This window comes from Capsicum annuum, unplaced genomic scaffold (assembly GCF_002878395.1).
Source record: "Capsicum annuum cultivar UCD-10X-F1 unplaced genomic scaffold, UCD10Xv1.1 ctg73189, whole genome shotgun sequence".
Classification (NCBI taxonomy): Eukaryota; Viridiplantae; Streptophyta; class Magnoliopsida; order Solanales; family Solanaceae; genus Capsicum; species Capsicum annuum.
Window position 1 is genome coordinate 3,267 of NW_025883177.1, and position 13,927 is coordinate 17,193.

At 35.2% G+C, this 13,927-nt stretch overlaps 1 pseudogene; it reads right to left on the minus strand.

Moving 5' to 3' along the window:
* Nucleotides 1-1,324: 1,324 nt before the first annotated feature.
* On the minus strand, nt 1,325-13,583 carry LOC124894337 (annotated as a pseudogene).
* Between the last annotated feature and the right edge of the window lie 344 nt (nt 13,584-13,927).

Sequence of the window (13,927 nt, forward strand, 5' to 3'; positions counted from 1 at the left end):
CTTGATGATAAGGTAAATCAAGTTGATTTGAAAGAGGAGTCCTATGTGAAGAAGGAGTTTCACTTCTAAGCATATCCTTAAGAGTCCAATGTGTGGAAGGAGAAAGATTCTAAAAATTGAAGAATTCAAAAGAGTTGGAATTTTACAACAACACTAAGGAGACAAGAGTTGGAATTGAAGAAGGAGTCTCACTTGAAGTAGAACTCTATGCAATGAGAGTTCTAATTAAAGTAGGAGTTTGAAATAAAGAATGACTCTTTAGAGAGCTGTGCTTAAATAGAAGATGCAGCAGCCAGAATAATTCACGTACTTTAAAAAGCAGAAAAGCTCAATCGACAGATTGAACTCACAAAGTGCTACTCAATCACTGAAGAAACACGTTGAAGAATCTGGTCCTCAGTACTGAATCCAGCTAAGAGTTTTAGCGTTGATTTTTAGAGTTGTTCATTGTGTTTGAGCTATTCATGTTATATTAGTTTCAGTGTGTTATGAGCTGAATTAGGAGCTAGTCTTCGAGTTGGGGAAAACTCAGAGACTTTGGGAACACATACCTTGGGAGGTGTGTGTGTAGTTAGGAATTAGAGTTTATAATTTCTAGTTATTAAGTTATAGAGATTAGAGTTTATAATTCCTAGTTGTTGAGTTATAGGAATTAGAGTTTATAATTCCTATTTGTTGGTTACAAGAGTTTTGTAATCAGTCTTTGTTGAGGCTCAGAGTTTTTTAGCGAAGTTGGGGTTAAATCCTGTAGAGGTGCAGGTCGTGGTTTTTTACACCTTTTGAGCCGGGTGTTTTCCACGTAAAAATTATTGTGTTCTTTACTTTCTGTTTACTGCTTCCTTGAAACACGTCAGTGGAACAGGTCAGGCAACACGTTCAATCAATAAGCAAAAGTTAGGCGAAAATAAGAAAATCAGTAGGGCATGAATTCTTAACAATTACTATTTCATATTTAAAATTATTTAACAATTAAAATTATTGCAGAAAAACTATCATCACTAATATATCATGATATGTTGAAAAAAACATATTCTACTTTTTCTTCCTTGAGTATACTCCAGCGATGCTATAACGGCGTCGCTATAGCGATGTTGACTACTTTAACTAGGCGCTATAGCAAGAATTTTTTGCTTTTGGACAGGTCACTATAGCAATATTTATGTTACTATAGTGACACGGGAGGACAGAATGCCTGATTTCGCCCAGAATTTTCTTTTCTCACAACACACCTTCATTTCAAGACATCACTAATTTTAACAAACTTTGCTTTAGAAAAAGAAAGAATACATTATTTTAAATTAAAGAGTTGCATCAAAGAGAAAACCTAGATCCTTAAATGGAGAAGTGAAGGTTAAGCCCCAAGTCCTTTGGAGTTGTAATAGGTAACATAACATCTCACTGTTATTTCTTTGTAAAATGCAGGATTTTCATCTGATAATAATTTCTTTATTGGTCCATAAAGCCTTTCAAATGGCTGAAGTTGAGTTGTGAAAGAACATTCAACTGAAATCCTTGGTCCAATTTGTTTTGCTAATACTCTATGCTCAGCACTTCTGAACTTGTCATTTGATAGAAACTGCATTGTGTAGAAAATTGAATTTAAGTTGTATATATTTTTGATATAATTTTTTTACGCCATCAAGACACAAAAAGAGTAAATAGAAGCGAGTTTTCATTACATATTGAGATTTACTTTCTTAAAAATAAGATACATTACTTATCATAATAGGTAAATTAAAGATGACCGGTAGTGTAATTTAAAAGTATCTAAATTGAAGTGTATAACCTAAATTCATATTGAATATTTACAGTTTAAACTTAGTATATTGTTTTCTCATGATTCTTGATGTATAAGGTCGAGGACTAGAATAGATGGTTAGTAGAAAGTCGATGATTTCCTTTTTCTGTGTGATAGAGCAGGGTTCTAGTCTTGAGCACATACATGTTCCCTTTCAATATTATTTTTTCAAATTACTTATTATTATTGTTTCTTTTACTTTGGTTGTCTCTAACGTTTTCGTTGTTAGTGCATACTTTTATTTCTTCAATATTCATCACTTCAAACCATGTCTGGAAAGTTGAAGGTCTATTAGAACAACTTCTTTACCTCACAAAGATAGAAGATAGATATCCACATACTCTACCTTCTCCGTGTTCCACATGTAGGACTATATTAGGTATATTATTGTTGTTGTAACTTAAATTATACAAAAAATGAAGTATCCAGTCAAACTCTCTTAACACTCTAAATTCGCCTCTGATTTGGCCATGTTACTATTGACTAGACATATGTAAATGAGTTTAAGTTCTGTGCACCGTCAGTGCATAAAAAACTCTACACTATCAACTAACTTGATCTGCTATTGCAGGTTACCCAATTATTTACATCAAAATAAAAAAGAAAAAATAAGGTAACCTGCAATAACAAGTCAAGTTCACCTGATAGTGTAGAAAATTTTCTACATTGACGGTGCACAAAACTTAAATTCTATGTAAATTGTTTTAGATATACTTACTCACCTGTAAAAGGTCACCAAGATTGATAACTAGGGCTCCAGTCACAGGATGAATATCAATCCACTACTTTTTGTGATAAATTTGAAGCCCACCAATTTGATCTTGTAAAAGAATGATGAAGAAATCTGGATCTGTATGCTTGGTGATTCCAAGAGTCCTATTGGGCTAAGGACAAGGTGGATAGTAATGACTGTTTATGAAATGGCCTTTTGCATACTCCATATCCAACAATTTATTGGGTTTTAGTCCAAGTGCTTCTGCTAATAACTCAAATATTGTATGGCCCAAATTCCTAACATGCTCAGAATATTGAAGTAATTCCTCCCTAACAAAGAAAAAGATAAAGAAAATTTCAAAAACAACTAATATTTAGGCAAAAGATCGAGAATCATAGCTAATGTTTGTCTAATTACGGAATGTTGCTACAATTTAGTAGCTAATGTTTTGGTTCAAGTCCTGAAACAGCCTCTATCAGAAATGTAAGGTAAGATGGTATACAATATACCCTTGTGATGGAACTCTGCATATAGTGGAAGCTTTTAGTACACTGGTTTGCCCTTTTAGCATTTGGCTTTCGTAATTTGCTTACAACTACAACTACAAATAAGGTTGATACAAATATAAAGGCGTCTTGTAAATACATATACAAACACACATGACATCAAATATATATATGATCGTTGAATGAACTACAAAACAGTTCAATTATATAATTGAATATGTATATTAAGTACGTGTGTGTGTATATATATATATATATATAATATACAATACATAAGATATATAAAATACATAAGACATCAAATACATATACATCTTCTATTAATTTAAGCCTCAGCTACAAATTATAGTAATTTCAAATCTTAGCTACGTCATGTAATTCCGTACGATGTTTTCTACATCAGGTAATTTTTCCAAAAACCAACATTAAGATCACATTCAAAGCAAAACAAAATAGAAAAAAGTAGTAGGGCCAAACACATAGATGGTCTTCAAAATTTAGAGTCAAAGATAGATGACTATAAGTTGTTTCACTTCATAAAAAGGTGAGACCAAAAACAAATATAGGAAACCTTATCTTTGAAAATTCAAAGGACAAGCAAAGAAAGTGCAAAACTAACTAAGGGCGATGAACTCAGAAATTTCGATAAGAATGTTGAAGAATATTTTTGAAGTTTGGTATATATGTATGAAAACTAACGTTCAACCTATGTATGCATATATAATATAATTTTTTATCGAAGATTGTTCGACTGACCATCTTTCGACGTACATATAACTATGCCATGCTAATGGGTAGGGCCGGGGATCAATGGATAATTTTCCACACAAAATTAAACTCCGCGTAAGACCTAACTATAATAAAAATTACTAAGCCTCGATCTCAAACAAGTTGAAAATTACCTGTATGCTTTTGGCAATTCATCATTAGTAGGAGGATTAGGATCCATGAGACAAGCTAAAGTATCCCTCCAATTTGCAGATTTAGATTGATAAAGATCAAAATTACTATTAAACATCACCTTCTTCATAGGTTCCATTGAGTAAAACCTCATCTTTATTTCATTTGGTTGCTCATGAAAACTTCTAATTCCACTAATCATTTCATCCATAACATGTTGAGGCACACCATGATTCACAACTTGAAAAAATCCCCATGTCTTACATGCCTCACCAACCTTTTCAACAATCTTCTGATGTCGAAAATCATCTTCGTTTATGCCCTCAAAATATATAACGGGGATTTGAACGTTGGCTATGTCTGAACATGAATCAAGATTCTAAGCATTGAACTCTGTTAGAGTACGCGTCCTACTAATTGCCTATCTGTGAAACAAGTAAGTAAACGTGGTTCACAGAAGTAAACTAAACACAGTGTTTTTACGTGAAAAACACCCGGCTCAAGAAAGATGTAAAAAACCATGACCTGTACCTCTACAGGATTTAACCCAACTTCACTAAAATACTTGAGCCTCAACAATCAACAAAATTACAAGACTTCTTGTAACCTAGGAATTAAAACTTCTAACTCCTATCACTACAAAAACACTAATCTTCCCAAGATAAGTGTTCCCAAGTCTTCGAGTTCCCAAACTTGAAGACAACAACTCCTAAATCAGTTTATAGATTACTGAGACTAGAATCAATGACTCATTACAATACAAGAACCTAACAACTACTACGCAGTTTATGACTTGCTAAGTAAGAGACAAGGTTCTTAATCAAGTATGTGAACTGATATGCTGATTGTTGATTAACTTTTCAGTGCATGCGTGAGTGCTGGCTTTGAGTTATGTTTGTTGTATTTAAGCCAACCTATGATAGAGTCCTTTTTGATGTTCAATTCTTTCTTCAGTAGAACTCTATCAGTTAACTCTTTTCCCCTTTTGCTGCCGCCTCACCTCTCCTAGATTTGATAGGACTCTTTTACTTCAAATCCTCTTCTTACTGAACTCTTTGATTAACTTGACTTCTTCAAGACTTATTTTCTGATCTGACTCGGCTTCTGATGTAATCAATGTTATCTATGCTTGTCTTGAACACATAATCATATCATCCAAACTCCTGTGCCAGCTAGACTATTTCACCTTGAATGGACCGGCTTCTTCAACATGTTTCATTCACATATCCATCATCAAAACTCCTCATGCCTTAAAAAATTTCCCTTTTTTTATGATGACAAACATAGTAACTTCAACATTACAGAATCCTGACATACTCAAGAAGGAATTAAATAACAAAATCACAGTAGAATGAAATAGGTTAGTCCAATTGAGTTATAAGCATTGTATAATCTGTTCTTCCCCCATTTGACATCATCGAAAAGTTGAGCCATCAAGTGAAAATTGTTTAATAATTCATGGCCACTGGGCTATCACTAAAACAAGCAAAACTCAGAGAAAAAGATAACTATACATTGAATTAACCAGAAGTAGATCAAGTAAAGCAAAAGAGGTCCATTTCATACACAAAAAAAAAGATACAATTATTTTTACCTAGTAAATAAAAAGAGAAACAAGTTAAACAGAAGAACATCATAGTGAATAGCTTAAGGGACGAAGAATGATTTTAATTGGAGGAGGTGCAGGGGATAAGGGAGGTGCAGGGGATAAGGGAGGTCAACTTCCTAATGATATCAGCATTTTCAGCTCGTTCCTTATCCAAGATTGCTGTGAGAGATGCAATTTTAGCTTCAAAAACCTTCTTTTCATCTTCATGAACAGCCTGGGCAGCCACCAATGCAGCCTGTGCACCCTCCAGCTCACCCTGCTTTGCCTCTAAAGTATTTTACAACTTTTGCAGAGGGTTGTCAGCATGTCTCATGGCAGCAGGTAACCTAGCATGGTTCAGTTGTCCAATCACATCCTTAGTCGTCTGCAAGGACCATACCTTGACAGGTACATGAAAACCATCGAAAACAGATGTAAGCCAAAACTGATAGGGCAGATCATGACCATTTATATCTTTGACAAGTACCCTTTGCATATGTTTAATGATGAGTAGAGAAAGGTCTATTGGAATCTCAGAATCCAATAGTTCCATTAAGGTAAGATCAAGAAAACTTGCAACTGTGTGCTTTTCCTGTCTAGGCAAGATCATTTTATGAATCACATCAAAATAAGACTGATAGAGAGGGGACATCTCATTTTTCATTATCCTACGATGAGAAGAAAAAAAAGGATTCCTAGAGAATTTTTTACAGATATCAAGAGCGGATGAAAGATTATCAAGAGGAGGCCAAGATCCCTTCACATAATGACTCCAACCTCCAGTAGAAACACTGAGAATTCTGCCCAGATCAGCAGGATAAAGATTGATGGTTTTCCTATGAACCTTGGTTGAGATCATTTCCCCAATTGCAACTCCATTAGTATAAAACTCATACACCTTATTTTTACCAAACCTTCTCTGATGATCACCTTGAAGAAATAAGTATGACCACCCCTGAGCTGTCAGTTTTAAAACTAACGTATCCATACCAGGACCCCCAAAACCAGTGACAACTCTTCCTCTAGCCATCTTTCATTTCTGAAAGTGCAGAACATGGTCTGACTGAGAAGCTTTATCAGCAGCAGTATCAACATGAGGAGGGTTTGGGAGAGGAAGGGGATTTATGAGAGAAAAAGGGCTTTAAAGGTTTGTCTAGGATATTCTTGCATTTTCTTTTGAAGCAAAGGAGAATATCAGGAGAGGGCTCACATGAGGGAGGAGAAGCAGTAGACACTACCTATTTTTTTTCACTTACCCTAAGTGCCTCTTCCAAAAAAGCATTTTCTCGTTGTTTTCGTCCCCAAGTATATGGAGTTCAAGATGAACGGATGAAAGAAGAAGATTGTACCTGAGTATCTTCATCAATATCAATGATGACAGCAGAAGGTTTTCATTTAAGAGTCGATCGTGACCATCTAGGGATAAGATCAGCAATGAAAATGTCATCGCGATCAAGGATCTGAAAACAAACCACGGGTAATGGTAAGGGTTTTGGACAAAGTGAGGGTTTGAAAAAAGAGTGAGAGAAGGGTGGTGGTAGAGTTTTAAAAAATGGAAAAACAGATAACTTGAGAGGGATTTGGGGTTGGATAAGTGAAGGTAAAGTAATGTTTGGGTGAAGAATAATTTGGGTTGAAGGGTTTGTTTCAGATTTTATGGAGGAAAGAGAGGATGAGGAAGACACTATAGCTTGTTGGATTTTCAAAGGTTGAAAAAGAAGTGGAGATGGAAGAGAAAATAAAATGCATATTTAAGAAATATAAGAAGAAAGTTGAAACGTGAGAGGACTGAGATATGAAGAAGCGTGCTGATGTAGAAGTTTTGTGCTGATGGGAAAGGTCTGTCAGCCTTTCGAAGAAGAGGATTGTTGGGTTTTGGCAGTTTAATCATGACAGAGTGAACCATGTATATAACCTGTTTCTCTTAATGCTACTATGGAAAACAATAATCATACCTTGTGTTTTGATTAGTCCATGACCACTCTTGCCTTAATGATCCAGTCTATCTGCAAAAATAACACATAGTTATACCACTTTGCTTTAAAATCTTGGAATTATGATACACAACTAAATGTGTAAGACTGAATTAATCAACACTCTCTAAGGCATAGCATGTTCTAGTCAATCATTGAGAAAGATTTATACAATTTTTATCATCCCCAATGCTAACCTATTTTTTTCAAAGTGTTCTCTACTCAAAGCCTTAGTAAATATGTCAGCAATTTGTTCCTCAGTTGAACAAAATATAATTGATATATTTTCTTTTTCAACATTGTCTCTAAGAAAGTGATGACGAATATCAATATGCTTAGTTCTCTTGTGTTGGATAGGGTTTTTGGCTATGTTTATAACACTTGTGTTATTATAAAAAATGGGAATACAACCTACGTCTACCCCAAAATCCAAGAGTTGTTGTTTGATCCACAACAACTGGGCACAGCATGACCCAGCAGCGACGTATTCAGCCTCAGCAGTAGACAAAGCTACTGAATTTTGCTTCTTTGTGGACCAGGTAATCAAACATGATCCCAAGAAATGTGCCATACCTATAGTGCTTTTCCTGTCCACCAGATATCCTGCATAATCAGCATCAGAGTATCCTACCAAATTAAAGTTACTACCTTTGGGATACCACAAGCCAAGATCACTGGTTCTTTTTAAGTATCTGAACATCCTTTTTACAGACTTTAAATGTGATTCTTTTAGCTTAGCTTGAAACCTTGCACATAGACCTACACTGAACACAATATCATCCAAGTCCAGCTTTGTGGCAGTAGTAATAGAAGTACTTATCTCTTTTACCTCTTTCATTGAGAATTTCTTGAGAAGCTCTTTGACATACTTCTGTTGGTGAATCATTATTTCTGAAGCTGACTGCTTTATTTGCAAGCCCAAAAAGTAATTTAGCTCTCCCATCATGCTCATCTCAAATTCACAACTCATGAGTTTGGCAAACTCATGAGTCATAAGCATATTTGTTGAGCTAAAAATAATATCATCCACATACACCTACACAATTAACAAATCCTTTCTATTAGTTTTCAAGAAAAGAGTATTGTCAATTTTACCTCTGGTGTGTCCATGTTCCAATAAAAATTTTGATAGTCTTTCATACCAAGCTCTTGGAGCTTATTTCAACCCATACAAAGATTTGTCCAGCTTGTAGACATGGTATGGAAACTCCTTGCTTTCTAATCCTGAGGGTTGCTTAACATACACTTCTTCCTTGAGAATGCCATTCAGAAATGCACTCTTCACATCCATCTGATACAAAATAAACTCCATGTAAGAAGCAAAGACAACAAGTAGTCTTATAGCTTCAAGTCTAGCTACAAGAGCAAAAGTCTCATCAAAGTCAATTCCTTCTTCTTGATTGTATCCTTGAACCACCAGTCTTGCTTTATTTCTTGTGACTGTTCCATGCTCATCAACTTTATTTCTGTACACCCACTAAGTCCTAATTACTGATCTATCTTTTGAAAGAGGAACTAAGTGCCATACTTTGCTTCTCTCAAATTGGTTCAATTCATCCTGCATAGCTATGATCTAATCAACATCAAACAATGCCTCACTTACTTTCTTTGACTCTATCTCTGACAGAAATGCCTTGAATGCACACATACTTCTCAGTCCAGATTTTGTAGTGATACCAGAATTGAGATCAGTAAGTACATTCTCAATGGGGTGTGAGCCTTGATATTTGTATCCTTTTGGGATCAAGCTAAGTGAGCTGCTAGGATCACTGCTAATGTTCTGATGTGAGTCAGTTGATGGATCAATTCTCTCTATCACTGTGCCTTCATCTTCAGTTCCCCCTGTGAAAATGCCTCTAGGTTTGACTTATTTAGTCGATGGAACGTGTTGTGAAACCTGTTCCTCAGTATCGCTTCCTTTCTGCAGGTTAGTCTTATCACAGAATTCATAAAAAATCACATGCATGCTTTCTTCAACACAGTTAGATCTGTTATTTAAAACCCTATAGGCCTTACTATGAAGTGAATAACCTAAGAAGATTCCTTCATCACTTTTGGCATCAAATTTTCCAAGATTATCCTTACCATTATTGTGTATGAAACATTTGCAGCCAAAAGTTCTAAAGTGAGAAATGTTAGGCTTTCTACCTTTTAGTAACTCATAGGGAGTCTTGTCTAACATTGGTCTGATCATGCACCTATTTATAATATATGCTGCAGTACTTATTGTCCCATAGGTTTTTGGCAATATTTGTTGCAAGCATCATTATTCTAGCCAATCTTCCAAGGTTCTATTTTTTATTTTCACCACTCCATTTTGTTGTGGTGTTCTAGGAGCTGAAAAGTTATGGTCTATTCCTTGTGATGAACAGAAATCTAAGAAATTTGCATTCTTAAATTCTGTCCCATGGTCAGACCTTATGGAAATTAATGAAGTGCCAAATTTCTTTTTCATTTTCTTGATGAAAATTTCAAAGGCATCTTCTTTAGAGGCTAGAAACAAGGTCCAGGTGAACCTGGAATAATCATCAACAATTACAAAAACATACCTTTTTCCACCTCTGCTTTGTTGTCTCATTGGTCTACACAAGTCCATATGGACCAGTTCGAGACACTTGGTAGTACTAACATGGTTCTTTGACTTAAATGAAGATCTTACCTGCTTCCCCCTTACACATGCACTACATAACTTTTCTTTCTTAAACTTAGTTTTAGGTAATCCCAATACCATGTCTTTGGATGAAAGTATGTTCAGTCGTTTTAGACTTGCATGTCCAAATCTTCTATGCCAAAGGAGGGGATCAGTTTCTATTGCACTTAGATAAGTCAACTCAGGTCCTGGTATTGCCATTAAGTCTGCTTTGTATACGTTTCTATATCTCCTTGCAGTAAGTACAATTTCTTTGGTGTCCATCCTTTTGACTTTAACCCCTGCAGCAGTAAAAGTTACTTTATTACCTTTGTCACACAATTGTGAGATGCTCAGCAGGTTATGCTTTAATCCTTGCACAAGATACACATCCTCCACAGCTTTTGAATTTGATGTGCCAATTTTCCCAACTCCAGTAATGATTCCTTTTTTTCCATTTCCAAAAGAAACTCTGCCTTCATCTATTTTGGAGAGTGAAAGGAACTTTTTCATGTCGCCAGTCATATGTCTTGAGCATGCATTATCTAAGTACCAGTGCTTTTTGTTTCCCTTCACCATCTCGTGCAAGAGAAATCAATGGTTAGATTTAGGAACCCAGAAAAGCTTGGGTCCTATTTTGTTGATAAAAGGATGAATTAAATTCCTTCTAGTCCATGCAGGAAACACGTAACCTGACCGGTTTCTCTGACCAATTTTAGTGCTTGTATTTTTGGTCTGAGAAAAGTTTGTTACCAGATTCTGACTTCTAACTCTGCTGTTGGCAGCCACAAGACATTCAGTAGTAGGATGTCTAAGATTTCCACAGATATAGCATAGATCTTGTAGATTATCATCTTTTTTAAAAAAACCTAAACCTGCTTTTTCATTATGATATCTTTCACTCAACTGATGAACAATTCTTGAAGAATTTGTCCATCTGTTAGCTCTTTCTAAATCCAGCTTTAACTTAGCAACCTCTTGACTTAGCTTATTCATCTTTTCAGTCAAATCATGACATTCTTATTTGTACTTAGTTAACTCAAGTTCAGCCTTTTCTTGTTCTTTACTCATGGCCTTTTTTCCATTTTCAGTGAGAGTCAATTTTAGAACTTCAAACTTAAGATCATTATTTGAAGATTCAAGCAATGTGACTTGGTTCTTGAGAGTGTAATTTTCTTTTTCAACAGAATGTTTGCAAACTTTCAGATCAATGAAATCAAATTTTAGGCTTACAAGGCTGTTGAACAGTTCATCCCTATCAGAAGTTAATTCTTGGAGATTGTCAATTGAATCACTCATCAAGGAAACAAGTCTAGTTTTTGAAAACAGATGCAGTTTTTTTTTGAATTCAAGTAAACTTACCTCAGAAGCATCATCTTCTTCCTCAATGTATGAATCTCTAAAAGCCATAAATGCTGTCTCATCAACTTTATCATCATCAGAGTCAGATCCCCATGCAGCTATCATGACATGTTCTTTTTTTTCCTTTCTCTTGGCCCTTTCTTTTTGTTCCTTTTCAACCCTTTCCTTTCTCCACTCTATTTCCCAGAGAGGACATTCTCTGGTCTGATGATCAGTCTTTCCACATTTGTAGAATCTATTTGGATTATTATTGAAATGTTTCTTGGTACCTGTTCCCTTCTTCTTCCTAAAGAACTTGCTGAAATTCTTGGTTATGAAGGCAACTTGCTCCTTATCAAGTTCAAATTCATCATCACTATCAGAAGCTTTTAAAGCTAAGATCTTCTCAGGGACTGATTGTTCTTTGATTCCATCAATTTCCATTTCATAAGTCCTTAAGTTCCCTACAAGTTCATCCAGGGTCAAGCCTTCAAGCTATTTATTTGCCTCCCTAATTGCAGCCACCTTAACATTCCATTTTGATTTAGGTAACACCCTCAATACCTTTTCAACTTGTTCTTCCTCAGAGATAACTTTTCCTAACGAAGTCAACTCATTTGTTAAGGTGGTAAGCCTTGTCATCATCTCATGAAGTGTTTTATTTTTCTTCATTTTGAATGCCTCATATTCAGTAAACAGGAGAGCAATTCTGAATTTTCTTACTTGGGAAGTACCTTCATAAGCATTTACCAGTGCATCCCAAATTTACTTAGTAGTAGTATAGGTGGATACCCTGTTATATTTAGCTGGTCCTAGACCACAAACCAAGATATTTTTGGCCTTTGTATTTTTCTTCAAAACCAACAGGTCATCAAGAGTAAATTTACTCCTTACTTTCTTGACTTGTTCTCTATCAACAGTCTTCATTAGAATAGTGGGACCATCAGTAATCCTGTCCCATATTCATAGTCTTCACCTTGAATGAACATCTCCATCCTTGCTTTCCACCAGATAAAATGAGAACTATCAAAGAGTGGAGGTCTAGTGGTTGATTGACCTTCACTGTGACCAGTAGGAGGTGTGAAATTCATCATGTTGATCCTTTTCTTAGGTGCTAGCCTTATTTAAGACAACCCTGCTCTGATATCACTTGTTAGAGTACGCATCCTACTAATTGACTATCTATGGAACAAGTAAGTAAACGTGGTTCACAGAAGTAAACTGAACACAGTATTTTTACGTGGAAAACACCCGGCTCAAGAAAGATGTAAAAAACCATGACCTATACCTCTACAGGATTTAATGCAACTTCACTAAAATATTTGAGCCTCAACAATCAACAAAATTACAAGACTTTTTGTAACCTAGGAATTAAAACTTCTAACTCCTATCACTACAAAAATACTAATCTTCCAAGATAAGTGTTCCCAAGTCTTCGAGTTCCCAAACTTGAAGACAACAACTCCTAACTCAGTTTATAGATTACTGAGACTAGAATCAATGACTCATTACAATACAAGAACCTAACTACTACTACGCAGTTTATGACTTGCTAAGTAAGAGACAAGGTTCTTAATCAATTATGTGAACTGATATGCTGATTGTTGATTAACTTTTCAGTGCATACGTGAGTGCTGGCTTTGAGTTATGTTTGTTGTATTTAAGCCAACCTGTGATAGAGTCCTTTTTGATGTTCAATTCTTTCCTCAACAGTTAACTCTTTCCCCTTTTGCTACCGCCTCACCTCTCCTAGATTTGATAGGACTCTTCTACTTCAAATCCTCTTCTTACTGAACTCCTTGATCAACTTGACTTCTTCAAGACTTGTTGTCTAATCTGACTCGGCTTCTGATGTAATCAATGTTTCTATGCTTGTCTTGAACACATAATCATATCATCCAAACTTCTGTGCCAGCTAGACTATTTCACCTTGAATGGACCAGCTTCTTCAACACGTTTCATTCACATGTCCATCATCAAAACTCCTCATGCCTTAACAAACTCCTTTTCTGTTATGGCCGGTGTAACAAAGATCTCGAGGATATGAACTATCCTAGCATCGACTAGTCCTTTTACACCGGCCTTTGAATCATCAAAGGCCCTGAGCTCTTTAGCTCGATCATAGTAAGCCATTTTTATTTATTTACTTTGGTAAGAAAATTTTGAAATATTTTTGCTTTTGCTTATCTTGTAGATCTAAAATAGGAGTGGAATATAAATTTTATATGGTAACGCCAGCAAAAAGACAAATATGTGGCATGTAATTTATTTTGTCACATTGACTTAAATGAGATACCTAATACGAATCATTACAAAACAACGATTTAATTAAAAGTTCTGATGTATTATTAAAGTCGTAAAATTGTTTTATGTTAAATTATTGAACTTTATCAGTTAAGTCAACATTGTAAAACAGCAATTTAATTAAAAGTTTCGATGTATTATTAAAATCGTCAAATTATTTTATGTTAAATTAT